Genomic DNA, 27,231 nt, shown 5'->3' with positions numbered 1-27,231 from the left:
CATTTCCCTCTTTCCCATCTTTTCCCTCGCGTGTCTCTTTCCCCTCGCTTGTGTCTCTCTCCACTCTTCCTTTCGGTCCCAATGTTCCCTATTTTCTCGCTCCTTCCCCCATTCCCTCTCACTCCTCCACTCTCTCTCTTCCCTCGGCTGTCACTGTTCTCCGGCTTTCCCACAAATCCCTCTTTTCCATCTGTTCCCTCGCCTTACTCTTTCCCCTCGCCTGTGTCTCTCTCCTCTCTTCCTTCGGTCTCTATTTCCCCCACTTTCTCTCACCTTCCCCCATTCCCTCTCACTCCTCCACTCTCTCTTTTCCCTCGGCCGTCACGGTTTCTCCGCATTTCCCACATCTCCCTCTTTCCCATTATTTCCCTCGCGTGTCTCTTTCCCCTCGCCTGTGTCTCTCTCCCCTCTTCCTTTCGGTCCCAATTTTCCCTATTTTCTCGCTCCTTCCCCCATTCCCTCTCACTCCTCCACTCTCTCTCTTCCCTCGGCCGTCACGGTTTCTCCGCATTTCCCACATCTCCCTCTTTCCCATTATTTCCCTCGCGTGTCTCTTTCCCCTCGCCTGTGTCTCTCTCCTCTCTTCCTTCGGTCTCTATTTCCCCCACTTTCTCTCACCTTCCCCCATTCCCTCTCACTCCTCCACTCTCTCTCTTCCCTCGGCCGTCACGGTTTCTCCGCATTTCCCACATCTCCCTCTTTCCCATTATTTCCCTCGCGTGTCTCTTTCCCCTCGCCTGTGTCTCTCTCCCCTCTTCCTTTCGGTCCCAATTGTCCCTATTTTCTCGCTCCTTCCCCCATTCCCTCTCACTCCTCCACTCTCTCTCTTCCCTCGGCCGTCACGGTTTCTCCGCATTTCCCACATCTCCCTCTTTCCCATTATTTCCCTCGCGTGTCTCTTTCCCCTCGCCTGTGTCTCTCTCCTCTCTTCCTTCGGTCTCTATTTCCCCCACTTTCTCTCGCCTTCCCCCCTTCCCTCTCACTCCTCCACTCTCTCTCTTCCCTCGGCCGTCACGGTTTCTCCGCATTTCCCACATCTCCCTCTTTCCCATTATTTCCCTCGCGTGTCTCTTTCCCCTCGCCTGTGTCTCTCTCCCCTCTTCCTTTCGGTCCCAATTTTCCCTATTTTCTCGCTCCTTCCCCCATTCCCTCTCACTCCTCCACTCTCTCTCTTCCCTTGCCGTCACGGTTTCTCTGGTTTTCCCACATTTCCCTCTTTCCCATCTTTTCCCTCGCGTGTCTCTTTCCCCTCGCTTGTGTCTCTCTCCCCTCTTCCTTTCGGTCCCAATGTTCCCTATTTTCTCGCTCCTTCCCCCATTCCCTCTCACTCCTCCACTCTCTCTCTTCCCTCGGCTGTCACTGTTCTCCGGCTTTCCCACAAATCCCTCTTTTCCATCTGTTCCCTCGCCTTACTCTTTCCCCTCGCCTGTGTCTCTCTCCTCTCTTCCTTCGGTCTCTATTTCCCCCACTTTCTCTCACCTTCCCCCATTCCCTCTCACTCCTCCACTCTCTCTCTTCCCTCGGCCGTCACGGTTTCTCCGCATTTCCCACATCTCCCTCTTTCCCATTATTTCCCTCGCGTGTCTCTTTCCCCTCGCCTGTGTCTCTCTCCCCTCTTCCTTTCGGTCCCAATTTTCCCTATTTTCTCGCTCCTTCCCCCATTCCCTCTCACTCCTCCACTCTCTCTCTTCCCTCGGCCGTCACGGTTTCTCCGCATTTCCCACATCTCCCTCTTTCCCATTATTTCCCTCGCGTGTCTCTTTCCCCTCGCCTGTGTCTCTCTCCTCTCTTCCTTCGGTCTCTATTTCCCCCACTTTCTCTCACCTTCCCCCATTCCCTCTCACTCCTCCACTCTCTCTCTTCCCTCGGCCGTCACGGTTTCTCCGCATTTCCCACATCTCCCTCTTTCCCATTATTTCCCTCGCGTGTCTCTTTCCCCTCGCCTGTGTCTCTCTCCCCTCTTCCTTTCGGTCCCAATTTTCCCTATTTTCTCGCTCCTTCCCCCATTCCCTCTCACTCCTCCACTCTCTCTCTTCCCTTGGCCGTCACGGTTTCTCCGCATTTCCCACATCTCCCTCTTTCCCATTATTTCCCTCGCGTGTCTCTTTCCCCTCGCCTGTGTCTCTCTCCCCTCTTCCTTTCGGTCCCAATTTTCCCTATTTTCTCGCTCCTTCCCCCATTCCCTCTCACTCCTCCACTCTCTCTCTTCCCTCGGCCGTCACGGTTTCTCCGCATTTCCCACATCTCCCTCTTTCCCATTATTTCCCTCGCGTGTCTCTTTCCCCTCGCCTGTGTCTCTCTCCCCTCTTCCTTTCGGTCCCAATTTTCCCTATTTTCTCGCTCCTTCCCCCATTCCCTCTTACTCCTCCACTCTCTCTCTTCCCTTGCCGTCACGGTTTCTCTGGTTTTCCCACATTTCCCTCTTTCCCATCTTTTCCCTCGCGTGTCTCTTTCCCCTCGCTTGTGTCTCTCTCCCCTCTTCCTTTCGGTCCCAATGTTCCCTATTTTCTCGCTCCTTCCCCCATTCCCTCTCACTCCTCCACTCTCTCTCTTCCCTCGGCTGTCACTGTTCTCCGGCTTTCCCACAAATCCCTCTTTTCCATCTGTTCCCTCGCCTTACTCTTTCCCCTCGCCTGTGTCTCTCTCCTCTCTTCCTTCGGTCTCTATTTCCCCCACTTTCTCTCACCTTCCCCCATTCCCTCTCACTCCTCCACTCTCTCTTTTCCCTCGGCCGTCACGGTTTCTCCGCATTTCCCACATCTCCCTCTTTCCCATTATTTCCCTCGCGTGTCTCTTTCCCCTCGCCTGTGTCTCTCTCCCCTCTTCCTTTCGGTCCCAATTTTCCCTATTTTCTCGCTCCTTCCCCCATTCCCTCTCACTCCTCCACTCTCTCTCTTCCCTCGGCCGTCACGGTTTCTCCGCATTTCCCACATCTCCCTCTTTCCCATTATTTCCCTCGCGTGTCTCTTTCCCCTCGCCTGTGTCTCTCTCCTCTCTTCCTTCGGTCTCTATTTCCCCCACTTTCTCTCACCTTCCCCCATTCCCTCTCACTCCTCCACTCTCTCTCTTCCGTCGGCCGTCACGGTTTCTCCGCATTTCCCACATCTCCCTCTTTCCCATTATTTCCCTCGCGTGTCTCTTTCCCCTCGCCTGTGTCTCTCTCCCCTCTTCCTTTCGGTCCCAATTTTCCCTATTTTCTCGCTCCTTCCCCCATTCCCTCTCACTCCTCCACTCTCTCTCTTCCCTCGGCCGTCACGGTTTCTCCGCATTTCCCACATCTCCCTCTTTCCCATTATTTCCCTCGCGTGTCTCTTTCCCCTCGCCTGTGTCTCTCTCCCCTCTTCCTTTCGGTCCCAATTTTCCCTATTTTCTCGCTCCTTCCCCCATTCCCTCTCACTCCTCCACTCTCTCTCTTCCCTCGGCCGTCACGGTTTCTCCGCATTTCCCACATCTCCCTCTTTCCCATTATTTCCCTCGCGTGTCTCTTTCCCCTCGCCTGTGTCTCTCTCCCCTCTTCCTTTCGGTCCCAATTTTCCCTATTTTCTCGCTCCTTCCCCCATTCCCTCTCACTCCTCCACTCTCTCTCTTCCCTTGCCGTCACGGTTTCTCTGGTTTTCCCACATTTCCCTCTTTCCCATCTTTTCCCTCGCGTGTCTCTTTCCCCTCGCTTGTGTCTCTCTCCCCTCTTCCTTTCGGTCCCAATGTTCCCTATTTTCTCGCTCCTTCCCCCATTCCCTCTCACTCCTCCACTCTCTCTCTTCCCTCGGCTGTCACTGTTCTCCGGCTTTCCCACAAATCCCTCTTTTCCATCTGTTCCCTCGCCTTACTCTTTCCCCTCGCCTGTGTCTCTCTCCTCTCTTCCTTCGGTCTCTATTTCCCCCACTTTCTCTCGCCTTCCCCCATTCCCTCTCACTCCTCCACTCTCTCTCTTCCCTTGGCCGTCACGGTTTCTCCGGCTTCCCCACATCTCCCTCTTTCCCATCTTTTCCCCCACGTGTCTCTTTCCCCTCGCCTGTGTCTCTCTCCCCTCTTCCTTTCGCTCCCAATGTTCCCTATTTTCTCGCTCCTTCCCCCATTCCCTCTCACTCCTCCACTCTCTCTCTTCCCTCGGCTGTCACTGTTCTCCGGCTTTCCCACAAATCCCTCTTTTCCATCTGTTCCCTCGCCTTACTCTTTCCCCTCGCCTGTGTCTCTCTCCTCTCTTCCTTCGGTCTCTATTTCCCCCACTTTCTCTCGCCTTCCCCCATTCCCTCTCACTCCTCCACTCTCTCTCTTCCCTAGGCCGTCACGGTTTCTCCGGCTTCCCCACATCTCCCTCTTTCCCATCTTTTCCCCCACGTGTCTCTTTCCCCTCGCCTGTGTCTCTCTCCCCTCTTCCTTTCGCTCCCAATGTTCCCTATTTTCTCGCTCCTTCCCCCCTTCCCTCTCACTCCTCCACTCTCTCTCTTCCCTCGGCTGTCACTGTTCTCCGGCTTTCCCACAAATCCCACTTTTCCATCTGTTAACTCGCCTTACTCTTTCCCCTCGCCTGTGTCTCTCTCCTCTCTTCCTTCGGTCTCTATTTCCCCCAATTTCTCTCGCCTTCCCCCATTCCCTCTCACTCCTCCACTCTCTCTCTTCCCTCGGCTGTCACTGTTCTCCGGCTTCCCCACATCTCCCTCTTTTCCATCTGTTCCCTCGCGTGCCTCTTTCCCCTCGCCTGTGTCTCTCTCCTCTCTTCCTTCGGTCTCTATTTCCCCCACTTTCTCTCGCCTTCCCCCATTCCCTCTCACTCCTCCACTCTCTCTCTTCCCTCGGCCGTCACGGTTTCTCCGCATTTCCCACATCTCCCTCTTTCCCATTATTTCCCTCGCGTGTCTCTTTCCCATCGCCTGTGTCTCTCTCCCCTCTTCCTTTCGGTCCCCATTTTCCCTATTTTCTCGCTCCTTCCCCCCTTCCCTCTCACTCCTCCACTCTCTCTCTTCCCTCGGCTGTCACTGTTCTCCGGCTTTCCCACAAATCCCTCTTTTCCATCTGTTAACTCGCCTTACTCTTTCCCCTCGCCTGTGTCTCTCTCCTCTCTTCCTTCGGTCTCTATTTCCCTCACTTTCTCTCGCCTTCCCCCATTCCCTCTCACTCCTCCACTCTCTCTCTTCCCTCGGCCGTCACGGTTTCTCCGCATTTCCCACATCTCCCTCTTTCCCATTATTTCCCTCGCGTGTCTCTTTCCCCTCGCCTGTGTCTCTCTCCCCTCTTCCTTTCGGTCTCTATTTCCCCCACTTTCTCTCACCTTCCCCCATTCCCTCTCACTCCTCCACTCTCTCTCTTCCCTCGGCCGTCACGGTTTCTCCGCATTTCCCACATCTCCCTCTTTCCCATTATTTCCCTCGCGTGTCTCTTTCCCCTCGCCTGTGTCTCTCTCCCCTCTTCCTTTCGGTCCCAATTGTCCCTATTTTCTCGCTCCTTCCCCCATTCCCTCTCACTCCTCCACTCTCTCTCTTCCCTCGGCCGTCACGGTTTCTCCGCATTTCCCACATCTCCCTCTTTCCCATTATTTCCCTCGCGTGTCTCTTTCCCCTCGCCTGTGTCTCTCTCCTCTCTTCCTTCGGTCTCTATTTCCCCCACTTTCTCTCGCCTTCCCCCCTTCCCTCTCACTCCTCCACTCTCTCTCTTCCCTCGGCCGTCACGGTTTCTCCGCATTTCCCACATCTCCCTCTTTCCCATTATTTCCCTCGCGTGTCTCTTTCCCCTCGCCTGTGTCTCTCTCCCCTCTTCCTTTCGGTCCCAATTGTCCCTATTTTCTCGCTCCTTCCCCCATTCCCTCTCACTCCTCCACTCTCTCTCTTCCCTCGGCCGTCACGGTTTCTCCGCATTTCCCACATCTCCCTCTTTCCCATTATTTCCCTCGCGTGTCTCTTTCCCCTCGCCTGTGTCTCTCTCCTCTCTTCCTTCGGTCTCTATTTCCCCCACTTTCTCTCGCCTTCCCCCCTTCCCTCTCACTCCTCCACTCTCTCTCTTCCCTCGGCCGTCACGGTTTCTCCGCATTTCCCACATCTCCCTCTTTCCCATTATTTCCCTCGCGTGTCTCTTTCCCCTCGCCTGTGTCTCTCTCCCCTCTTCCTTTCGGTCCCAATTTTCCCTATTTTCTCGCTCCTTCCCCCATTCCCTCTCACTCCTCCACTCTCTCTCTTCCCTTGGCCGTCACGGTTTCTCCGCATTTCCCACATCTCCCTCTTTCCCATTATTTCCCTCGCGTGTCTCTTTCCCCTCGCCTGTGTCTCTCTCCCCTCTTCCTTTCGGTCCCAATTTTCCCTATTTTCTCGCTCCTTCCCCCATTCCCTCTCACTCCTCCACTCTCTCTCTTCCCTCGGCCGTCACGGTTTCTCCGCATTTCCCACATCTCCCTCTTTCCCATTATTTCCCTCGCGTGTCTCTTTCCCCTCGCCTGTGTCTCTCTCCCCTCTTCCTTTCGGTCCCAATTTTCCCTATTTTCTCGCTCCTTCCCCCATTCCCTCTTACTCCTCCACTCTCTCTCTTCCCTTGCCGTCACGGTTTCTCTGGTTTTCCCACATCTCCCTCTTTCCCATCTTTTCCCTCGCGTGTCTCTGTCCCCTCGCTTGTGTCTCTCTCCCCTCTTCCTTTCGGTCCCAATGTTCCCTATTTTCTCGCTCCTTCCCCCATTCCCTCTCACTCCTCCACTCTCTCTCTTCCCTCGGCTGTCACTGTTCTCCGGCTTTCCCACAAATCCCTCTTTTCCATCTGTTCCCTCGCCTTACTCTTTCCCCTCGCCTGTGTCTCTCTCCTCTCTTCCTTCGGTCTCTATTTCCCCCACTTTCTCTCACCTTCCCCCATTCCCTCTCACTCCTCCACTCTCTCTTTTCCCTCGGCCGTCACGGTTTCTCCGCATTTCCCACATCTCCCTCTTTCCCATTATTTCCCTCGCGTGTCTCTTTCCCCTCGCCTGTGTCTCTCTCCCCTCTTCCTTTCGGTCCCAATTTTCCCTATTTTCTCGCTCCTTCCCCCATTCCCTCTCACTCCTCCACTCTCTCTCTTCCCTCGGCCGTCACGGTTTCTCCGCATTTCCCACATCTCCCTCTTTCCCATTATTTCCCTCGCGTGTCTCTTTCCCCTCGCCTGTGTCTCTCTCCTCTCTTCCTTCGGTCTCTATTTCCCCCACTTTCTCTCACCTTCCCCCATTCCCTCTCACTCCTCCACTCTCTCTCTTCCGTCGGCCGTCACGGTTTCTCCGCATTTCCCACATCTCCCTCTTTCCCATTATTTCCCTCGCGTGTCTCTTTCCCCTCGCCTGTGTCTCTCTCCCCTCTTCCTTTCGGTCCCAATTTTCCCTATTTTCTCGCTCCTTCCCCCATTCCCTCTCACTCCTCCACTCTCTCTCTTCCCTCGGCCGTCACGGTTTCTCCGCATTTCCCACATCTCCCTCTTTCCCATTATTTCCCTCGCGTGTCTCTTTCCCCTCGCCTGTGTCTCTCTCCCCTCTTCCTTTCGGTCCCAATTTTCCCTATTTTCTCGCTCCTTCCCCCATTCCCTCTCACTCCTCCACTCTCTCTCTTCCCTCGGCCGTCACGGTTTCTCCGCATTTCCCACATCTCCCTCTTTCCCATTATTTCCCTCGCGTGTCTCTTTCCCCTCGCCTGTGTCTCTCTCCCCTCTTCCTTTCGGTCCCAATTTTCCCTATTTTCTCGCTCCTTCCCCCATTCCCTCTCACTCCTCCACTCTCTCTCTTCCCTTGCCGTCACGGTTTCTCTGGTTTTCCCACATTTCCCTCTTTCCCATCTTTTCCCTCGCGTGTCTCTTTCCCCTCGCTTGTGTCTCTCTCCCCTCTTCCTTTCGGTCCCAATGTTCCCTATTTTCTCGCTCCTTCCCCCATTCCCTCTCACTCCTCCACTCTCTCTCTTCCCTCGGCTGTCACTGTTCTCCGGCTTTCCCACAAATCCCTCTTTTCCATCTGTTCCCTCGCCTTACTCTTTCCCCTCGCCTGTGTCTCTCTCCTCTCTTCCTTCGGTCTCTATTTCCCCCACTTTCTCTCGCCTTCCCCCATTCCCTCTCACTCCTCCACTCTCTCTCTTCCCTTGGCCGTCACGGTTTCTCCGGCTTCCCCACATCTCCCTCTTTCCCATCTTTTCCCCCACGTGTCTCTTTCCCCTCGCCTGTGTCTCTCTCCCCTCTTCCTTTCGCTCCCAATGTTCCCTATTTTCTCGCTCCTTCCCCCATTCCCTCTCACTCCTCCACTCTCTCTCTTCCCTCGGCTGTCACTGTTCTCCGGCTTTCCCACAAATCCCTCTTTTCCATCTGTTCCCTCGCCTTACTCTTTCCCCTCGCCTGTGTCTCTCTCCTCTCTTCCTTCGGTCTCTATTTCCCCCACTTTCTCTCGCCTTCCCCCATTCCCTCTCACTCCTCCACTCTCTCTCTTCCCTTGGCCGTCACGGTTTCTCCGGCTTCCCCACATCTCCCTCTTTCCCATCTTTTCCCCCACGTGTCTCTTTCCCCTCGCCTGTGTCTCTCTCCCCTCTTCCTTTCGCTCCCAATGTTCCCTATTTTCTCGCTCCTTCCCCCCTTCCCTCTCACTCCTCCACTCTCTCTCTTCCCTCGGCTGTCACTGTTCTCCGGCTTTCCCACAAATCCCACTTTTCCATCTGTTAACTCGCCTTACTCTTTCCCCTCGCCTGTGTCTCTCTCCTCTCTTCCTTCGGTCTCTATTTCCCCCAATTTCTCTCGCCTTCCCCCATTCCCTCTCACTCCTCCACTCTCTCTCTTCCCTCGGCTGTCACTGTTCTCCGGCTTCCCCACATCTCCCTCTTTTCCATCTGTTCCCTCGCGTGCCTCTTTCCCCTCGCCTGTGTCTCTCTCCTCTCTTCCTTCGGTCTCTATTTCCCCCACTTTCTCTCGCCTTCCCCCATTCCCTCTCACTCCTCCACTCTCTCTCTTCCCTCGGCCGTCACGGTTTCTCCGCATTTCCCACATCTCCCTCTTTCCCATTATTTCCCTCGCGTGTCTCTTTCCCCTCGCCTGTGTCTCTCTCCCCTCTTCCTTTCGGTCCCCATTTTCCCTATTTTCTCGCTCCTTCCCCCCTTCCCTCTCACTCCTCCACTCTCTCTCTTCCCTCGGCTGTCACTGTTCTCCGGCTTTCCCACAAATCCCTCTTTTCCATCTGTTAACTCGCCTTACTCTTTCCCCTCGCCTGTGTCTCTCTCCTCTCTTCCTTCGGTCTCTATTTCCCTCACTTTCTCTCGCCTTCCCCCATTCCCTCTCACTCCTCCACTCTCTCTCTTCCCTCGGCCGTCACGGTTTCTCCGCATTTCCCACATCTCCCTCTTTCCCATTATTTCCCTCGCGTGTCTCTTTCCCCTCGCCTGTGTCTCTCTCCCCTCTTCCTTTCGGTCTCTATTTCCCCCACTTTCTCTCACCTTCCCCCATTCCCTCTCACTCCTCCACTCTCTCTCTTCCCTCGGCCGTCACGGTTTCTCCGCATTTCCCACATCTCCCTCTTTCCCATTATTTCCCTCGCGTGTCTCTTTCCCCTCGCCTGTGTCTCTCTCCCCTCTTCCTTTCGGTCCCAATTGTCCCTATTTTCTCGCTCCTTCCCCCATTCCCTCTCACTCCTCCACTCTCTCTCTTCCCTCGGCCGTCACGGTTTCTCCGCATTTCCCACATCTCCCTCTTTCCCATTATTTCCCTCGCGTGTCTCTTTCCCCTCGCCTGTGTCTCTCTCCTCTCTTCCTTCGGTCTCTATTTCCCCCACTTTCTCTCGCCTTCCCCCCTTCCCTCTCACTCCTCCACTCTCTCTCTTCCCTCGGCCGTCACGGTTTCTCCGCATTTCCCACATCTCCCTCTTTCCCATTATTTCCCTCGCGTGTCTCTTTCCCCTCGCCTGTGTCTCTCTCCCCTCTTCCTTTCGGTCCCAATTTTCCCTATTTTCTCGCTCCTTCCCCCATTCCCTCTCACTCCTCCACTCTCTCTCTTCCCTCGGCCGTCACGGTTTCTCCGCATTTCCCACATCTCCCTCTTTCCCATTATTTCCCTCGCGTGTCTCTTTCCCCTCGCCTGTGTCTCTCTCCCCTCTTCCTTTCGGTCCCAATTTTCCCTATTTTCTCGCTCCTTCCCCCATTCCCTCTCACTCCTCCACTCTCTCTCTTCCCTTGCCGTCACGGTTTCTCTGGTTTTCCCACATTTCCCTCTTTCCCATCTTTTCCCTCGCGTGTCTCTTTCCCCTCGCTTGTGTCTCTCTCCCCTCTTCCTTTCGGTCCCAATGTTCCCTATTTTCTCGCTCCTTCCCCCATTCCCTCTCACTCCTCCACTCTCTCTCTTCCCTCGGCTGTCACTGTTCTCCGGCTTTCCCACAAATCCCTCTTTTCCATCTGTTCCCTCGCCTTACTCTTTCCCCTCGCCTGTGTCTCTCTCCTCTCTTCCTTCGGTCTCTATTTCCCCCACTTTCTCTCGCCTTCCCCCATTCCCTCTCACTCCTCCACTCTCTCTCTTCCCTTGGCCGTCACGGTTTCTCCGGCTTCCCCACATCTCCCTCTTTCCCATCTTTTCCCCCACGTGTCTCTTTCCCCTCGCCTGTGTCTCTCTCCCCTCTTCCTTTCGCTCCCAATGTTCCCTATTTTCTCGCTCCTTCCCCCATTCCCTCTCACTCCTCCACTCTCTCTCTTCCCTCGGCTGTCACTGTTCTCCGGCTTTCCCACAAATCCCTCTTTTCCATCTGTTCCCTCGCCTTACTCTTTCCCCTCGCCTGTGTCTCTCTCCTCTCTTCCTTCGGTCTCTATTTCCCCCACTTTCTCTCGCCTTCCCCCATTCCCTCTCACTCCTCCACTCTCTCTCTTCCCTTGGCCGTCACGGTTTCTCCGGCTTCCCCACATCTCCCTCTTTCCCATCTTTTCCCCCACGTGTCTCTTTCCCCTCGCCTGTGTCTCTCTCCCCTCTTCCTTTCGCTCCCAATGTTCCCTATTTTCTCGCTCCTTCCCCCCTTCCCTCTCACTCCTCCACTCTCTCTCTTCCCTCGGCTGTCACTGTTTTCCGGCTTTCCCACAAATCCCACTTTTCCATCTGTTAACTCGCCTTACTCTTTCCCCTCGCCTGTGTCTCTCTCCTCTCTTCCTTCGGTCTCTATTTCCCCCAATTTCTCTCGCCTTCCCCCATTCCCTCTCACTCCTCCACTCTCTCTCTTCCCTCGGCTGTCACTGTTCTCCGGCTTCCCCACATCTCCCTCTTTTCCATCTGTTCCCTCGCGTGCCTCTTTCCCCTCGCCTGTGTCTCTCTCCTCTCTTCCTTCGGTCTCTATTTCCCCCACTTTCTCTCGCCTTCCCCCATTCCCTCTCACTCCTCCACTCTCTCTCTTCCCTCGGCCGTCACGGTTTCTCCGCATTTCCCACATCTCCCTCTTTCCCATTATTTCCCTCGCGTGTCTCTTTCCCATCGCCTGTGTCTCTCTCCCCTCTTCCTTTCGGTCCCCATTTTCCCTATTTTCTCGCTCCTTCCCCCCTTCCCTCTCACTCCTCCACTCTCTCTCTTCCCTCGGCTGTCACTGTTCTCCGGCTTTCCCACAAATCCCTCTTTTCCATCTGTTCCCTCGCGTGCCTCTTTCCCCTCGCCTGTGTCTCTCTCCTCTCTTCCTTCGGTCTCTATTTCCCTCACTTTCTCTCGCCTTCCCCCATTCCCTCTCACTCCTCCACTCTCTCTCTTCCCTCGGCCGTCACGGTTTCTCCGCATTTCCCACATCTCCCTCTTTCCCATTATTTCCCTCGCGTGTCTCTTTCCCCTCGCCTGTGTCTCTCTCCCCTCTTCCTTTCGGTCCCAATTTTCCCTATTTTCTCGCTCCTTCCCCCATTCCCTCTCACTCCTCCACTCTCTCTCTTCCCTTGCCGTCACGGTTTCTCTGGTTTTCCCACATTTCCCTCTTTCCCATCTTTTCCCTCGCGTGTCTCTTTCCCCTCGCTTGTGTCTCTCTCCCCTCTTCCTTTCGGTCCCAATGTTCCCTATTTTCTCGCTCCTTCCCCCATTCCCTCTCACTCCTCCACTCTCTCTCTTCCCTCGGCTGTCACTGTTCTCCGGCTTTCCCACAAATCCCTCTTTTCCATCTGTTCCCTCGCGTGCCTCTTTCCCCTCGCCTGTGTCTCTCTCCTCTCTTCCTTCGGTCTCTATTTCCCTCACTTTCTCTCGCCTTCCCCCATTCCCTCTCACTCCTCCACTCTCTCTCTTCCCTCGGCCGTCACGGTTTCTCCGCATTTCCCACATCTCCCTCTTTCCCATTATTTCCCTCGCGTGTCTCTTTCCCCTCGCCTGTGTCTCTCTCCCCTCTTCCTTTCGGTCCCAATTTTCCCTATTTTCTCGCTCCTTCCCCCATTCCCTCTCACTCCTCCACTCTCTCTCTTCCCTTGCCGTCACGGTTTCTCTGGTTTTCCCACATTTCCCTCTTTCCCATCTTTTCCCTCGCGTGTCTCTTTCCCCTCGCCTGTGTCTCTGTCCCCTCTTCCTTTCGCTCCCAATGTTCCCTATTTTCTCGCTCCTTCCCCCATTCCCTCTCACTCCTCCACTCTCTCTCTTCCCTCGGCTGTCACTGTTCTCTGGCTTTCCCACAAATCCCTCTTTTCCATCTGTTCCCTCGCCTTACTCTTTCCCCTCGCCTGTGTCTCTCTCCTCTCTTCCTTCGGTCTCTATTTCCCCCACTTTCTCTCGCCTTCCCCCATTCCCTCTCACTCCTCCACTCTCTCTCTTCCCTTGGCCGTCACGGTTTCTCCGGCTTCCCCACATCTCCCTCTTTCCCATCTTTTCCCCCACGTGTCTCTTTCCCCTCGCCTGTGTCTCTCTCCCCTCTTCCTTTCGCTCCCAATGTTCCCTATTTTCTCGCTCCTTCCCCCCTTCCCTCTCACTCCTCCACTCTCTCTTCCCTCGGCTGTCACTGTTCTCCAGCTTTCCCACAAATCCCTCTTTTCCGTCTGTTCCCTCGCCTTACTCTTTCCCCTCGCCTGTGTCTCTCTCCTCTCTTCCTTCGGTCTCTATTTCCCCCACTTTCTCTCGCCTTCCCCCATTCCCTCTCACTCCTCCGCTCTCTCTCTTCCCTTGGCCGTCACGGTTTCTCCGGCTTCCCCACATCTCCCTCTTTCCCATCTTTTCCCCCACGTGTCTCTTTCCCCTCGCCTGTGTCTCTCTCCCCTCTTCCTTTCGCTCCCAATGTTCCCTATTTTCTCGCTCCTTCCCCCCTTCCCTCTCACTCCTCCACTCTCTCTCTTCCCTCGGCTGTCACTGTTCTCCGGCTTTCCCACAAATCCCTCTTTTCCATCTGTTAACTCGCCTTACTCTTTCCCCTCGCCTGTGTCTCTCTCCTCTCTTCCTTCGGTCTCTATTTCCCCCAATTTCTCTCACCTTCCCCCATTCCCTCTCACTCCTCCACTCTCTCTCTTCCCTCGGCTGTCACTGTTCTCCGGCTTCCCCACATCTCCCTCTTTTCCATCTGTTCCCTCGCGTGCCTCTTTCCCCTCGCCTGTGTCTCTCTCCTCTCTTCCTTCGGTCTCTATTTCCCCCACTTTCTCTCGCCTTCCCCCATTCCCTCTCACTCCTCCACTCTCTCTCTTCCCTCGGCCGTCACGGTTTCTCCGCATTTCCCACATCTCCCTCTTTCCCATTATTTCCCTCGCGTGTCTCTTTCCCCTCGCCTGTGTCTCTCTCCCCTCTTCCTTTCGGTCCCCATTTTCCCTATTTTCTCGCTCCTTCCCCCCTTCCCTCTCACTCCTCCACTCTCTCTCTTCCCTCGGCTGTCACTGTTCTCCGGCTTTCCCACAAATCCCTCTTTTCCATCTGTTCCCTCGCGTGCCTCTTTCCCCTCGCCTGTGTCTCTCTCCTCTCTTCCTTCGGTCTCTATTTCCCTCACTTTCTCTCGCCTTCCCCCATTCCCTCTCACTCCTCCACTCTCTCTCTTCCCTCGGCCGTCACGGTTTCTCCGCATTTCCCACATCTCCCTCTTTCCCATTATTTCCCTCGCGTGTCTCTTTCCCCTCGCCTGTGTCTCTCTCCTCTCTTTCTTCGGTCTCTATTTCCCCCACTTTCTCTCGCCTTCCCCCATTCCCTCTCACTCCTCCACTCTCTCTCTTCCCTTGCCGACACGGTTTCTCTGGTTTTCCCACATTTCCCTCTTTCCCATCTTTTACCTCGCGTGTCTCTTTGTCCTCGCCTGTGTCTCTCTCCCCTCTTCCTTTCGGTCCCAATTTTCCCTATTTTCTCGCTCCTTCCCCCCTTCCCTCTCACTCCTCCACTCTCTCTCTTCCCTCGGCTGTCACTGTTCTCCGGCTTTCCCACAAATCCCTCTTTTCCATATGTTCCCTCGCGTGCCTCTTTCCCCTCGCCTGTGTCTCTCTCCTCTCTTCCTTCGGTCTCTATTTCCCCCACTTTCTCTCGCCTTCCCCCATTCCCTCTCACTCCTCCACTCTCTCTCTTCCCTCGGCCGTCACGGTTTCTCCGCATTTCCCACATCTCCCTCTTTCCCATTATTTCCCTCGCGTGTCTCTTTCCCCTCGCCTGTGTCTCTCTCCCCTCTTCCTTTCGGTCCCAATGTTCCCTATTTTCTCGCTCCTTCCCCCATTCCCTCTCACTCCTCCACTCTCTCTCTTCCCTCGGCTGTCACTGTTCTCCGGCTTTCCCACAAATCCCTCTTTTCCATCTGTTCCCTCGCCTTACTCTTTCCCCTCGCCTGTGTCTCTCTCCTCTTTTCCTTCGGTCTCTATTTCCCCCACTTTCTCTCGCCTTCCCCCATTCCCTCTCACTCCTCCACTCTCTCTCTTCCCTTGCCGTCACGGTTTCTCCGGCTTCCCCACATCTCCCTCTTTCCCATCTTTTCCCCCACGTGTCTCTTTCCCCTCGCCTGTGTCTCTCTCCTCTCTTCCTTCGGTCTCTATTTCCCCCACTTTCTCTCGCCTTCCCCCATTCCCTCTCACTCCTCCACTCTCTCTCTTCCCTCGGCCGTCACGGTTTCTCCGCATTTCCCACATCTCCCTCTTTCCCATTATTTCCCTCGCGTGTCTCTTTCCCCTCGCCTGTGTCTCTCTCCCCTCTTCCTTTCGGTCCCAATTTTCCCTATTTTCTCGCTCCTTCCCCCATTCCCTCTCACTCCTCCACTCTCTCTCTTCCCTTGCCGTCACGGTTTCTCTGGTTTTCCCACATTTCCCTCTTTCCCATCTTTTCCCTCGCGTGTCTCTTTCCCCTCGCTTGTGTCTCTCTCCCCTCTTCCTTTCGGTCCCAATGTTCCCTATTTTCTCGCTCCTTCCCCCATTCCCTCTCACTCCTCCACTCTCTCTCTTCCCTCGGCTGTCACTGTTCTCCGGCTTTCCCACAAATCCCTCTTTTCCATCTGTTCCCTCGCCTTACTCTTTCCCCTCGCCTGTGCCTCTCTCCTCTCTTCCTTCGGTCTCTATTTCCCCCACTTTCTCTCGCCTTCCCCCATTCCCTCTCACTCCTCCACTCTCTCTCTTCCCTTGGCCGTCACGGTTTCTCCGGCTTCCCCACATCTCCCTCTTTCCCATCTTTTCCCCCACGTGTCTCTTTCCCCTCGCCTGTGTCTCTCTCCCCTCTTCCTTTCGCTCCCAATGTTCCCTATTTTCTCGCTCCTTCCCCCCTTCCCTCTCACTCCTCCACTCTCTCTCTTCCCTCGGCTGTCACTGTTCTCCGGCTTTCCCACAAATCCCTCTTTTCCATCTGTTAACTCGCCTTACCCTTTCCCCTCGCCTGTGTCTCTCTCCTCTCTTCCTTCGGTCTCTATTTCCCCCAATTTCTCTCGCCTTCCCCCATTCCCTCTCACTCCTCCACTCTCTCTCTTCCCTCGGCTGTCACTGTTCTCCGGCTTCCCCACATCTCCCTCTTTTCCATCTGTTCCCTCGCGTGCCTCTTTCCCCTCCCCTGTGTCTCTCTCCTCTCTTCCTTCGGTCTCTATTTCCCCCACTTTCTCTCGCCTTCCCCCATTCCCTCTCACTCCTCCACTCTCTCTCTTCCCTCGGCCGTCACGGTTTCTCCGCATTTCCCACATCTCCCTCTTTCCCATTATTTCCCTCGCGTGTCTCTTTCCCATCGCCTGTGTCTCTCTCCCCTCTTCCTTTCGGTCCCCATTTTCCCTATTTTCTCGCTCCTTCCCCCCTTCCCTCTCACTCCTCCACTCTCTCTCTTCCCTCGGCTGTCACTGTTCTCCGGCTTTCCCACAAATCCCTCTTTTCCATCTGTTCCCTCGCGTGCCTCTTTCCCCTCGCCTGTGTCTCTCTCCTCTCTTCCTTCGGTCTCTATTTCCCTCACTTTCTCTCGCCTTCCCCCATTCCCTCTCACTCCTCCACTCTCTCTCTTCCCTCGGCCGTCACGGTTTCTCCGCATTTCCCACATCTCCCTCTTTCCCATTATTTCCCTCGCGTGTCTCTTTCCCCTCGCCTGTGTCTCTCTCCTCTCTTCCTTCGGTCTCTATTTCCCCCACTTTCTCTCGCCTTCCCCCCTTCCCTCTCACTCCTCCACTCTCTCTCTTCCCTCGGCCGTCACGGTTTCTCCGCATTTCCCACATCTCCCTCTTTCCCATTATTTCCCTCGCGTGTCTCTTTCCCCTCGCCTGTGTCTCTCTCCCCTCTTCCTTTCGGTCCCAATTTTCCCTATTTTCTCGCTCCTTCCCCCATTCCCTCTCACTCCTCCACTCTCTCTCTTCCCTTGCCGTCACGGTTTCTCTGGTTTTCCCACATTTCCCTCTTTCCCATCTTTTCCCTCGCGTGTCTCTTTCCCCTCGCTTGTGTCTCTCTCCCCTCTTCCTTTCGGTCCCAATGTTCCCTATTTTCTCGCTCCTTCCCCCATTCCCTCTCACTCCTCCACTCTCTCTCTTCCCTCGGCTGTCACTGTTCTCCGGCTTTCCCACAAATCCCTCTTTTCCATCTGTTCCCTCGCCTTACTCTTTCCCCTCGCCTGTGTCTCTCTCCTCTCTTCCTTCGGTCTCTATTTCCCCCACTTTCTCTCACCTTCCCCCATTCCCTCTCACTCCTCCACTCTCTCTCTTCCCTCGGCCGTCACGGTTTCTCCGCATTTCCCACATCTCCCTCTTTCCCATTATTTCCCTCGCGTGTCTCTTTCCCCTCGCCTGTGTCTCTCTCCCCTCTTCCTTTCGGTCCCAATTTTCCCTATTTTCTCGCTCCTTCCCCCATTCCCTCTCACTCCTCCACTCTCTCTCTTCCCTCGGCCGTCACGGTTTCTCCGCATTTCCCACATCTCCCTCTTTCCCATTATTTCCCTCGCGTGTCTCTTTCCCCTCGCCTGTGTCTCTCTCCTCTCTTCCTTCGGTCTCTATTTCCCCCACTTTCTCTCACCTTCCCCCATTCCCTCTCACTCCTCCACTCTCTCTCTTCCCTCGGCCGTCACGGTTTCTCCGCATTTCCCACATCTCCCTCTTTCCCATTATTTCCCTCGCGTGTCTCTTTCCCCTCGCCTGTGTCTCTCTCCCCTCTTCCTTTCGGTCCCAATTTTCCCTATTTTCTCGCTCCTTCCCCCATTCCCTCTCACTCCTCCACTCTCTCTCTTCCCTTGGCCGTCACGGTTTCTCCGCATTTCCCACATCTCCCTCTTTCCCATTATTTCCCTCGCGTGTCTCTTTCCCCTCGCCTGTGTCTCTCTCCCCTCTTCCTTTCGGTCCCAATTTTCCCTATTTTCTCGCTCCTTCCCCCATTCCCTCTCACTCCTCCACTCTCTCTCTTCCCTCGGCCGTCACGGTTTCTCCGCATTTCCCACATCTCCCTCTTTCCCATTATTTCCCTCGCGTGTCTCTTTCCCCTCGCCTGTGTCTCTCTCCCCTCTTCCTTTCGGTCCCAATTTTCCCTATTTTCTCGCTCCTTCCCCCATTCCCTCTTACTCCTCCACTCTCTCTCTTCCCTTGCCGTCACGGTTTCTCTGGTTTTCCCACATTTCCCTCTTTCCCATCTTTTCCCTCGCGTGTCTCTTTCCCCTCGCTTGTGTCTCTCTCCACTCTTCCTTTCGGTCCCAATGTTCCCTATTTTCTCGCTCCTTCCCCCATTCCCTCTCACTCCTCCACTCTCTCTCTTCCCTCGGCTGTCACTGTTCTCCGGCTTTCCCACAAATCCCTCTTTTCCATCTGTTCCCTCGCCTTACTCTTTCCCCTCGCCTGTGTCTCTCTCCTCTCTTCCTTCGGTCTCTATTTCCCCCACTTTCTCTCACCTTCCCCCATTCCCTCTCACTCCTCCACTCTCTCTTTTCCCTCGGCCGTCACGGTTTCTCCGCATTTCCCACATCTCCCTCTTTCCCATTATTTCCCTCGCGTGTCTCTTTCCCCTCGCCTGTGTCTCTCTCCCCTCTTCCTTTCGGTCCCAATTGTCCCTATTTTCTCGCTCCTTCCCCCATTCCCTCTCACTCCTCCACTCTCTCTCTTCCCTCGGCCGTCACGGTTTCTCCGCATTTCCCACATCTCCCTCTTTCCCATTATTTCCCTCGCGTGTCTCTTTCCCCTCGCCTGTGTCTCTCTCCTCTCTTCCTTCGGTCTCTATTTCCCCCACTTTCTCTCGCCTTCCCCCCTTCCCTCTCACTCCTCCACTCTCTCTCTTCCCTCGGCCGTCACGGTTTCTCCGCATTTCCCACATCTCCCTCTTTCCCATTATTTCCCTCGCGTGTCTCTTTCCCCTCGCCTGTGTCTCTCTCCCCTCTTCCTTTCGGTCCCAATTTTCCCTATTTTCTCGCTCCTTCCCCCATTCCCTCTCACTCCTCCACTCTCTCTCTTCCCTTGCCGTCACGGTTTCTCTGGTTTTCCCACATTTCCCTCTTTCCCATCTTTTCCCTCGCGTGTCTCTTTCCCCTCGCTTGTGTCTCTCTCCCCTCTTCCTTTCGGTCCCAATGTTCCCTATTTTCTCGCTCCTTCCCCCATTCCCTCTCACTCCTCCACTCTCTCTCTTCCCTCGGCTGTCACTGTTCTCCGGCTTTCCCACAAATCCCTCTTTTCCATCTGTTCCCTCGCCTTACTCTTTCCCCTCGCCTGTGTCTCTCTCCTCTCTTCCTTCGGTCTCTATTTCCCCCACTTTCTCTCACCTTCCCCCATTCCCTCTCACTCCTCCACTCTCTCTCTTCCCTCGGCCGTCACGGTTTCTCCGCATTTCCCACATCTCCCTCTTTCCCATTATTTCCCTCGCGTGTCTCTTTCCCCTCGCCTGTGTCTCTCTCCCCTCTTCCTTTCGGTCCCAATTTTCCCTATTTTCTCGCTCCTTCCCCCATTCCCTCTCACTCCTCCACTCTCTCTCTTCCCTCGGCCGTCACGGTTTCTCCGCATTTCCCACATCTCCCTCTTTCCCATTATTTCCCTCGCGTGTCTCTTTCCCCTCGCCTGTGTCTCTCTCCTCTCTTCCTTCGGTCTCTATTTCCCCCACTTTCTCTCACCTTCCCCCATTCCCTCTCACTCCTCCACTCTCTCTCTTCCCTCGGCCGTCACGGTTTCTCCGCATTTCCCACATCTCCCTCTTTCCCATTATTTCCCTCGCGTGTCTCTTTCCCCTCGCCTGTGTCTCTCTCCCCTCTTCCTTTCGGTCCCAATTTTCCCTATTTTCTCGCTCCTTCCCCCATTCCCTCTCACTCCTCCACTCTCTCTCTTCCCTTGGCCGTCACGGTTTCTCCGCATTTCCCACATCTCCCTCTTTCCCATTATTTCCCTCGCGTGTCTCTTTCCCCTCGCCTGTGTCTCTCTCCCCTCTTCCTTTCGGTCCCAATTTTCCCTATTTTCTCGCTCCTTCCCCCATTCCCTCTCACTCCTCCACTCTCTCTCTTCCCTCGGCCGTCACGGTTTCTCCGCATTTCCCACATCTCCCTCTTTCCCATTATTTCCCTCGCGTGTCTCTTTCCCCTCGCCTGTGTCTCTCTCCCCTCTTCCTTTCGGTCCCAATTTTCCCTATTTTCTCGCTCCTTCCCCCATTCCCTCTTACTCCTCCACTCTCTCTCTTCCCTTGCCGTCACGGTTTCTCTGGTTTTCCCACATTTCCCTCTTTCCCATCTTTTCCCTCGCGTGTCTCTTTCCCCTCGCTTGTGTCTCTCTCCCCTCTTCCTTTCGGTCCCAATGTTCCCTATTTTCTCGCTCCTTCCCCCATTCCCTCTCACTCCTCCACTCTCTCTCTTCCCTCGGCTGTCACTGTTCTCCGGCTTTCCCACAAATCCCTCTTTTCCATCTGTTCCCTCGCCTTACTCTTTCCCCTCGCCTGTGTCTCTCTCCTCTCTTCCTTCGGTCTCTATTTCCCCCACTTTCTCTCACCTTCCCCCATTCCCTCTCACTCCTCCACTCTCTCTTTTCCCTCGGCCGTCACGGTTTCTCCGCATTTCCCACATCTCCCTCTTTCCCATTATTTCCCTCGCGTGTCTCTTTCCCCTCGCCTGTGTCTCTCTCCCCTCTTCCTTTCGGTCCCAATTTTCCCTATTTTCTCGCTCCTTCCCCCATTCCCTCTCACTCCTCCACTCTCTCTCTTCCCTCGGCCGTCACGGTTTCTCCGCATTTCCCACATCTCCCTCTTTCCCATTATTTCCCTCGCGTGTCTCTTTCCCCTCGCCTGTGTCTCTCTCCTCTCTTCCTTCGGTCTCTATTTCCCCCACTTTCTCTCACCTTCCCCCATTCCCTCTCACTCCTCCACTCTCTCTCTTCCGTCGGCCGTCACGGTTTCTCCGCATTTCCCACATCTCCCTCTTCCCCATTATTTCCCTCGCGTGTCTCTTTCCCCTCGCCTGTGTCTCTCTCCCCTCTTCCTTTCGGTCCCAATTTTCCCTATTTTCTCGCTCCTTCCCCCATTCCCTCTCACTCCTCCACTCTCTCTCTTCCCTCGGCCGTCACGGTTTCTCCGCATTTCCCACATCTCCCTCTTTCCCATTATTTCCCTCGCGTGTCTCTTTCCCCTCGCCTGTGTCTCTCTCCCCTCTTCCTTTCGGTCCCAATTTTCCCTATTTTCTCGCTCCTTCCCCCATTCCCTCTCACTCCTCCACTCTCTCTCTTCCCTCGGCCGTCACGGTTTCTCCGCATTTCCCACATCTCCCTCTTTCCCATTATTTCCCTCGCGTGTCTCTTTCCCCTCGCCTGTGTCTCTCTCCCCTCTTCCTTTCGGTCCCAATTTTCCCTATTTTCTCGCTCCTTCCCCCATTCCCTCTCACTCCTCCACTCTCTCTCTTCCCTTGCCGTCACGGTTTCTCTGGTTTTCCCACATTTCCCTCTTTCCCATCTTTTCCCTCGCGTGTCTCTTTCCCCTCGCTTGTGTCTCTCTCCCCTCTTCCTTTCGGTCCCAATGTTCCCTATTTTCTCGCTCCTTCCCCCATTCCCTCTCACTCCTCCACTCTCTCTCTTCCCTCGGCTGTCACTGTTCTCCGGCTTTCCCACAAATCCCTCTTTTCCATCTGTTCCCTCGCCTTACTCTTTCCCCTCGCCTGTGTCTCTCTCCTCTCTTCCTTCGGTCTCTATTTCCCCCACTTTCTCTCGCCTTCCCCCATTCCCTCTCACTCCTCCACTCTCTCTCTTCCCTTGGCCGTCACGGTTTCTCCGGCTTCCCCACATCTCCCTCTTTCCCATCTTTTCCCCCACGTGTCTCTTTCCCCTCGCCTGTGTCTCTCTCCCCTCTTCCTTTCGCTCCCAATGTTCCCTATTTTCTCGCTCCTTCCCCCATTCCCTCTCACTCCTCCACTCTCTCTCTTCCCTCGGCTGTCACTGTTCTCCGGCTTTCCCACAAATCCCTCTTTTCCATCTGTTCCCTCGCCTTACTCTTTCCCCTCGCCTGTGTCTCTCTCCTCTCTTCCTTCGGTCTCTATTTCCCCCACTTTCTCTCGCCTTCCCCCATTCCCTCTCACTCCTCCACTCTCTCTCTTCCCTTGGCCGTCACGGTTTCTCCGGCTTCCCCACATCTCCCTCTTTCCCATCTTTTCCCCCACGTGTCTCTTTCCCCTCGCCTGTGTCTCTCTCCCCTCTTCCTTTCGCTCCCAATGTTCCCTATTTTCTCGCTCCTTCCCCCCTTCCCTCTCACTCCTCCACTCTCTCTCTTCCCTCGGCTGTCACTGTTCTCCGGCTTTCCCACAAATCCCACTTTTCCATCTGTTAACTCGCCTTACTCTTTCCCCTCGCCTGTGTCTCTCTCCTCTCTTCCTTCGGTCTCTATTTCCCCCAATTTCTCTCGCCTTCCCCCATTCCCTCTCACTCCTCCACTCTCTCTCTTCCCTCGGCTGTCACTGTTCTCCGGCTTCCCCACATCTCCCTCTTTTCCATCTGTTCCCTCGCGTGCCTCTTTCCCCTCGCCTGTGTCTCTCTCCTCTCTTCCTTCGGTCTCTATTTCCCCCACTTTCTCTCGCCTTCCCCCATTCCCTCTCACTCCTCCACTCTCTCTCTTCCCTCGGCCGTCACGGTTTCTCCGCATTTCCCACATCTCCCTCTTTCCCATTATTTCCCTCGCGTGTCTCTTTCCCCTCGCCTGTGTCTCTCTCCCCTCTTCCTTTCGCTCCCAATGTTCCCTATTTTCTCGCTCCTTCCCCCATTCCCTCTCACTCCTCCACTCTCTCTCTTCCCTCGGCTGTCACTGTTCTCCGGCTTTCCCACAAATCCCTCTTTTCCATCTGTTCCCTCGCCTTACTCTTTCCCCTCGCCTGTGTCTCTCTCCTCTCTTCCTTCGGTCTCTATTTCCCCCACTTTCTCTCGCCTTCCCCCATTCCCTCTCACTCCTCCACTCTCTCTCTTCCCTTGGCCGTCACGGTTTCTCCGGCTTCCCCACATCTCCCTCTTTCCCATCTTTTCCCCCACGTGTCTCTTTCCCCTCGCCTGTGTCTCTCTCCCCTCTTCCTTTCGCTCCCAATGTTCCCTATTTTCTCGCTCCTTCCCCCCTTCCCTCTCACTCCTCCACTCTCTCTCTTCCCTCGGCTGTCACTGTTCTCCGGCTTTCCCACAAATCCCACTTTTCCATCTGTTAACTCGCCTTACTCTTTCCCCTCGCCTGTGTCTCTCTCCTCTCTTCCTTCGGTCTCTATTTCCCCCAATTTCTCTCGCCTTCCCCCATTCCCTCTCACTCCTCCACTCTCTCTCTTCCCTCGGCTGTCACTGTTCTCCGGCTTCCCCACATCTCCCTCTTTTCCATCTGTTCCCTCGCGTGCCTCTTTCCCCTCGCCTGTGTCTCTCTCCTCTCTTCCTTCGGTCTCTATTTCCCCCACTTTCTCTCGCCTTCCCCCATTCCCTCTCACTCCTCCACTCTCTCTCTTCCCTCGGCCGTCACGGTTTCTCCGCATTTCCCACATCTCCCTCTTTCCCATTATTTCCCTCGCGTGTCTCTTTCCCATCGCCTGTGTCTCTCTCCCCTCTTCCTTTCGGTCCCCATTTTCCCTATTTTCTCGCTCCTTCCCCCCTTCCCTCTCACTCCTCCACTCTCTCTCTTCCCTCGGCTGTCACTGTTCTCCGGCTTTCCCACAAATCCCTCTTTTCCATCTGTTAACTCGCCTTACTCTTTCCCCTCGCCTGTGTCTCTCTCCTCTCTTCCTTCGGTCTCTATTTCCCTCACTTTCTCTCGCCTTCCCCCATTCCCTCTCACTCCTCCACTCTCTCTCTTCCCTCGGCCGTCACGGTTTCTCCGCATTTCCCACATCTCCCTCTTTCCCATTATTTCCCTCGCGTGTCTCTTTCCCCTCGCCTGTGTCTCTCTCCCCTCTTCCTTTCGGTCTCTATTTCCCCCACTTTCTCTCACCTTCCCCCATTCCCTCTCACTCCTCCACTCTCTCTCTTCCCTCGGCCGTCACGGTTTCTCCGCATTTCCCACATCTCCCTCTTTCCCATTATTTCCCTCGCGTGTCTCTTTCCCCTCGCCTGTGTCTCTCTCCCCTCTTCCTTTCGGTCCCAATTGTCCCTATTTTCTCGCTCCTTCCCCCATTCCCTCTCACTCCTCCACTCTCTCTCTTCCCTCGGCCGTCACGGTTTCTCCGCATTTCCCACATCTCCCTCTTTCCCATTATTTCCCTCGCGTGTCTCTTTCCCCTCGCCTGTGTCTCTCTCCTCTCTTCCTTCGGTCTCTATTTCCCCCACTTTCTCTCGCCTTCCCCCCTTCCCTCTCACTCCTCCACTCTCTCTCTTCCCTCGGCCGTCACGGTTTCTCCGCATTTCCCACATCTCCCTCTTTCCCATTATTTCCCTCGCGTGTCTCTTTCCCCTCGCCTGTGTCTCTCTCCCCTCTTCCTTTCGGTCCCAATTGTCCCTATTTTCTCGCTCCTTCCCCCATTCCCTCTCACTCCTCCACTCTCTCTCTTCCCTCGGCCGTCACGGTTTCTCCGCATTTCCCACATCTCCCTCTTTCCCATTATTTCCCTCGCGTGTCTCTTTCCCCTCGCCTGTGTCTCTCTCCTCTCTTCCTTCGGTCTCTATTTCCCCCACTTTCTCTCGCCTTCCCCCCTTCCCTCTCACTCCTCCACTCTCTCTCTTCCCTCGGCCGTCACGGTTTCTCCGCATTTCCCACATCTCCCTCTTTCCCATTATTTCCCTCGCGTGTCTCTTTCCCCTCGCCTGTGTCTCTCTCCCCTCTTCCTTTCGGTCCCAATTTTCCCTATTTTCTCGCTCCTTCCCCCATTCCCTCTCACTCCTCCACTCTCTCTCTTCCCTTGGCCGTCACGGTTTCTCCGCATTTCCCACATCTCCCTCTTTCCCATTATTTCCCTCGCGTGTCTCTTTCCCCTCGCCTGTGTCTCTCTCCCCTCTTCCTTTCGGTCCCAATTTTCCCTATTTTCTCGCTCCTTCCCCCATTCCCTCTCACTCCTCCACTCTCTCTCTTCCCTCGGCCGTCACGGTTTCTCCGCATTTCCCACATCTCCCTCTTTCCCATTATTTCCCTCGCGTGTCTCTTTCCCCTCGCCTGTGTCTCTCTCCCCTCTTCCTTTCGGTCCCAATTTTCCCTATTTTCTCGCTCCTTCCCCCATTCCCTCTTACTCCTCCACTCTCTCTCTTCCCTTGCCGTCACGGTTTCTCTGGTTTTCCCACATTTCCCTCTTTCCCATCTTTTCCCTCGCGTGTCTCTTTCCCCTCGCTTGTGTCTCTCTCCCCTCTTCCTTTCGGTCCCAATGTTCCCTATTTTCTCGCTCCTTCCCCCATTCCCTCTCACTCCTCCACTCTCTCTCTTCCCTCGGCTGTCACTGTTCTCCGGCTTTCCCACAAATCCCTCTTTTCCATCTGTTCCCTCGCCTTACTCTTTCCCCTCGCCTGTGTCTCTCTCCTCTCTTCCTTCGGTCTCTATTTCCCCCACTTTCTCTCACCTTCCCCCATTCCCTCTCACTCCTCCACTCTCTCTTTTCCCTCGGCCGTCACGGTTTCTCCGCATTTCCCACATCTCCCTCTTTCCCATTATTTCCCTCGCGTGTCTCTTTCCCCTCGCCTGTGTCTCTCTCCCCTCTTCCTTTCGGTCCCAATTTTCCCTATTTTCTCGCTCCTTCCCCCATTCCCTCTCACTCCTCCACTCTCTCTCTTCCCTCGGCCGTCACGGTTTCTCCGCATTTCCCACATCTCCCTCTTTCCCATTATTTCCCTCGCGTGTCTCTTTCCCCTCGCCTGTGTCTCTCTCCTCTCTTCCTTCGGTCTCTATTTCCCCCACTTTCTCTCACCTTCCCCCATTCCCTCTCACTCCTCCACTCTCTCTCTTCCGTCGGCCGTCACGGTTTCTCCGCATTTCCCACATCTCCCTCTTTCCCATTATTTCCCTCGCGTGTCTCTTTCCCCTCGCCTGTGTCTCTCTCCCCTCTTCCTTTCGGTCCCAATTTTCCCTATTTTCTCGCTCCTTCCCCCATTCCCTCTCACTCCTCCACTCTCTCTCTTCCCTCGGCCGTCACGGTTTCTCCGCATTTCCCACATCTCCCTCTTTCCCATTATTTCCCTCGCGTGTCTCTTTCCCCTCGCCTGTGTCTCTCTCCCCTCTTCCTTTCGGTCCCAATTTTCCCTATTTTCTCGCTCCTTCCCCCATTCCCTCTCACTCCTCCACTCTCTCTCTTCCCTCGGCCGTCACGGTTTCTCCGCATTTCCCACATCTCCCTCTTTCCCATTATTTCCCTCGCGTGTCTCTTTCCCCTCGCCTGTGTCTCTCTCCCCTCTTCCTTTCGGTCCCAATTTTCCCTATTTTCTCGCTCCTTCCCCCATTCCCTCTCACTCCTCCACTCTCTCTCTTCCCTTGCCGTCACGGTTTCTCTGGTTTTCCCACATTTCCCTCTTTCCCATCTTTTCCCTCGCGTGTCTCTTTCCCCTCGCTTGTGTCTCTCTCCCCTCTTCCTTTCGGTCCCAATGTTCCCTATTTTCTCGCTCCTTCCCCCATTCCCTCTCACTCCTCCACTCTCTCTCTTCCCTCGGCTGTCACTGTTCTCCGGCTTTCCCACAAATCCCTCTTTTCCATCTGTTCCCTCGCCTTACTCTTTCCCCTCGCCTGTGTCTCTCTCCTCTCTTCCTTCGGTCTCTATTTCCCCCACTTTCTCTCGCCTTCCCCCATTCCCTCTCACTCCTCCACTCTCTCTCTTCCCTTGGCCGTCACGGTTTCTCCGGCTTCCCCACATCTCCCTCTTTCCCATCTTTTCCCCCACGTGTCTCTTTCCCCTCGCCTGTGTCTCTCTCCCCTCTTCCTTTCGCTCCCAATGTTCCCTATTTTCTCGCTCCTTCCCCCATTCCCTCTCACTCCTCCACTCTCTCTCTTCCCTCGGCTGTCACTGTTCTCCGGCTTTCCCACAAATCCCTCTTTTCCATCTGTTCCCTCGCCTTACTCTTTCCCCTCGCCTGTGTCTCTCTCCTCTCTTCCTTCGGTCTCTATTTCCCCCACTTTCTCTCGCCTTCCCCCATTCCCTCTCACTCCTCCACTCTCTCTCTTCCCTTGGCCGTCACGGTTTCTCCGGCTTCCCCACATCTCCCTCTTTCCCATCTTTTCCCCCACGTGTCTCTTTCCCCTCGCCTGTGTCTCTCTCCCCTCTTCCTTTCGCTCCCAATGTTCCCTATTTTCTCGCTCCTTCCCCCCTTCCCTCTCACTCCTCCACTCTCTCTCTTCCCTCGGCTGTCACTGTTCTCCGGCTTTCCCACAAATCCCACTTTTCCATCTGTTAACTCGCCTTACTCTTTCCCCTCGCCTGTGTCTCTCTCCTCTCTTCCTTCGGTCTCTATTTCCCCCAATTTCTCTCGCCTTCCCCCATTCCCTCTCACTCCTCCACTCTCTCTCTTCCCTCGGCTGTCACTGTTCTCCGGCTTCCCCACATCTCCCTCTTTTCCATCTGTTCCCTCGC

This window comes from Accipiter gentilis, chromosome W (genome assembly GCF_929443795.1).
Source record: "Accipiter gentilis chromosome W, bAccGen1.1, whole genome shotgun sequence".
Classification (NCBI taxonomy): domain Eukaryota; kingdom Metazoa; phylum Chordata; class Aves; order Accipitriformes; family Accipitridae; genus Astur; species Astur gentilis.
The sequence above is the reverse complement of the archived record's forward strand: the minus strand, read 5'-3'. Positions refer to the sequence as shown.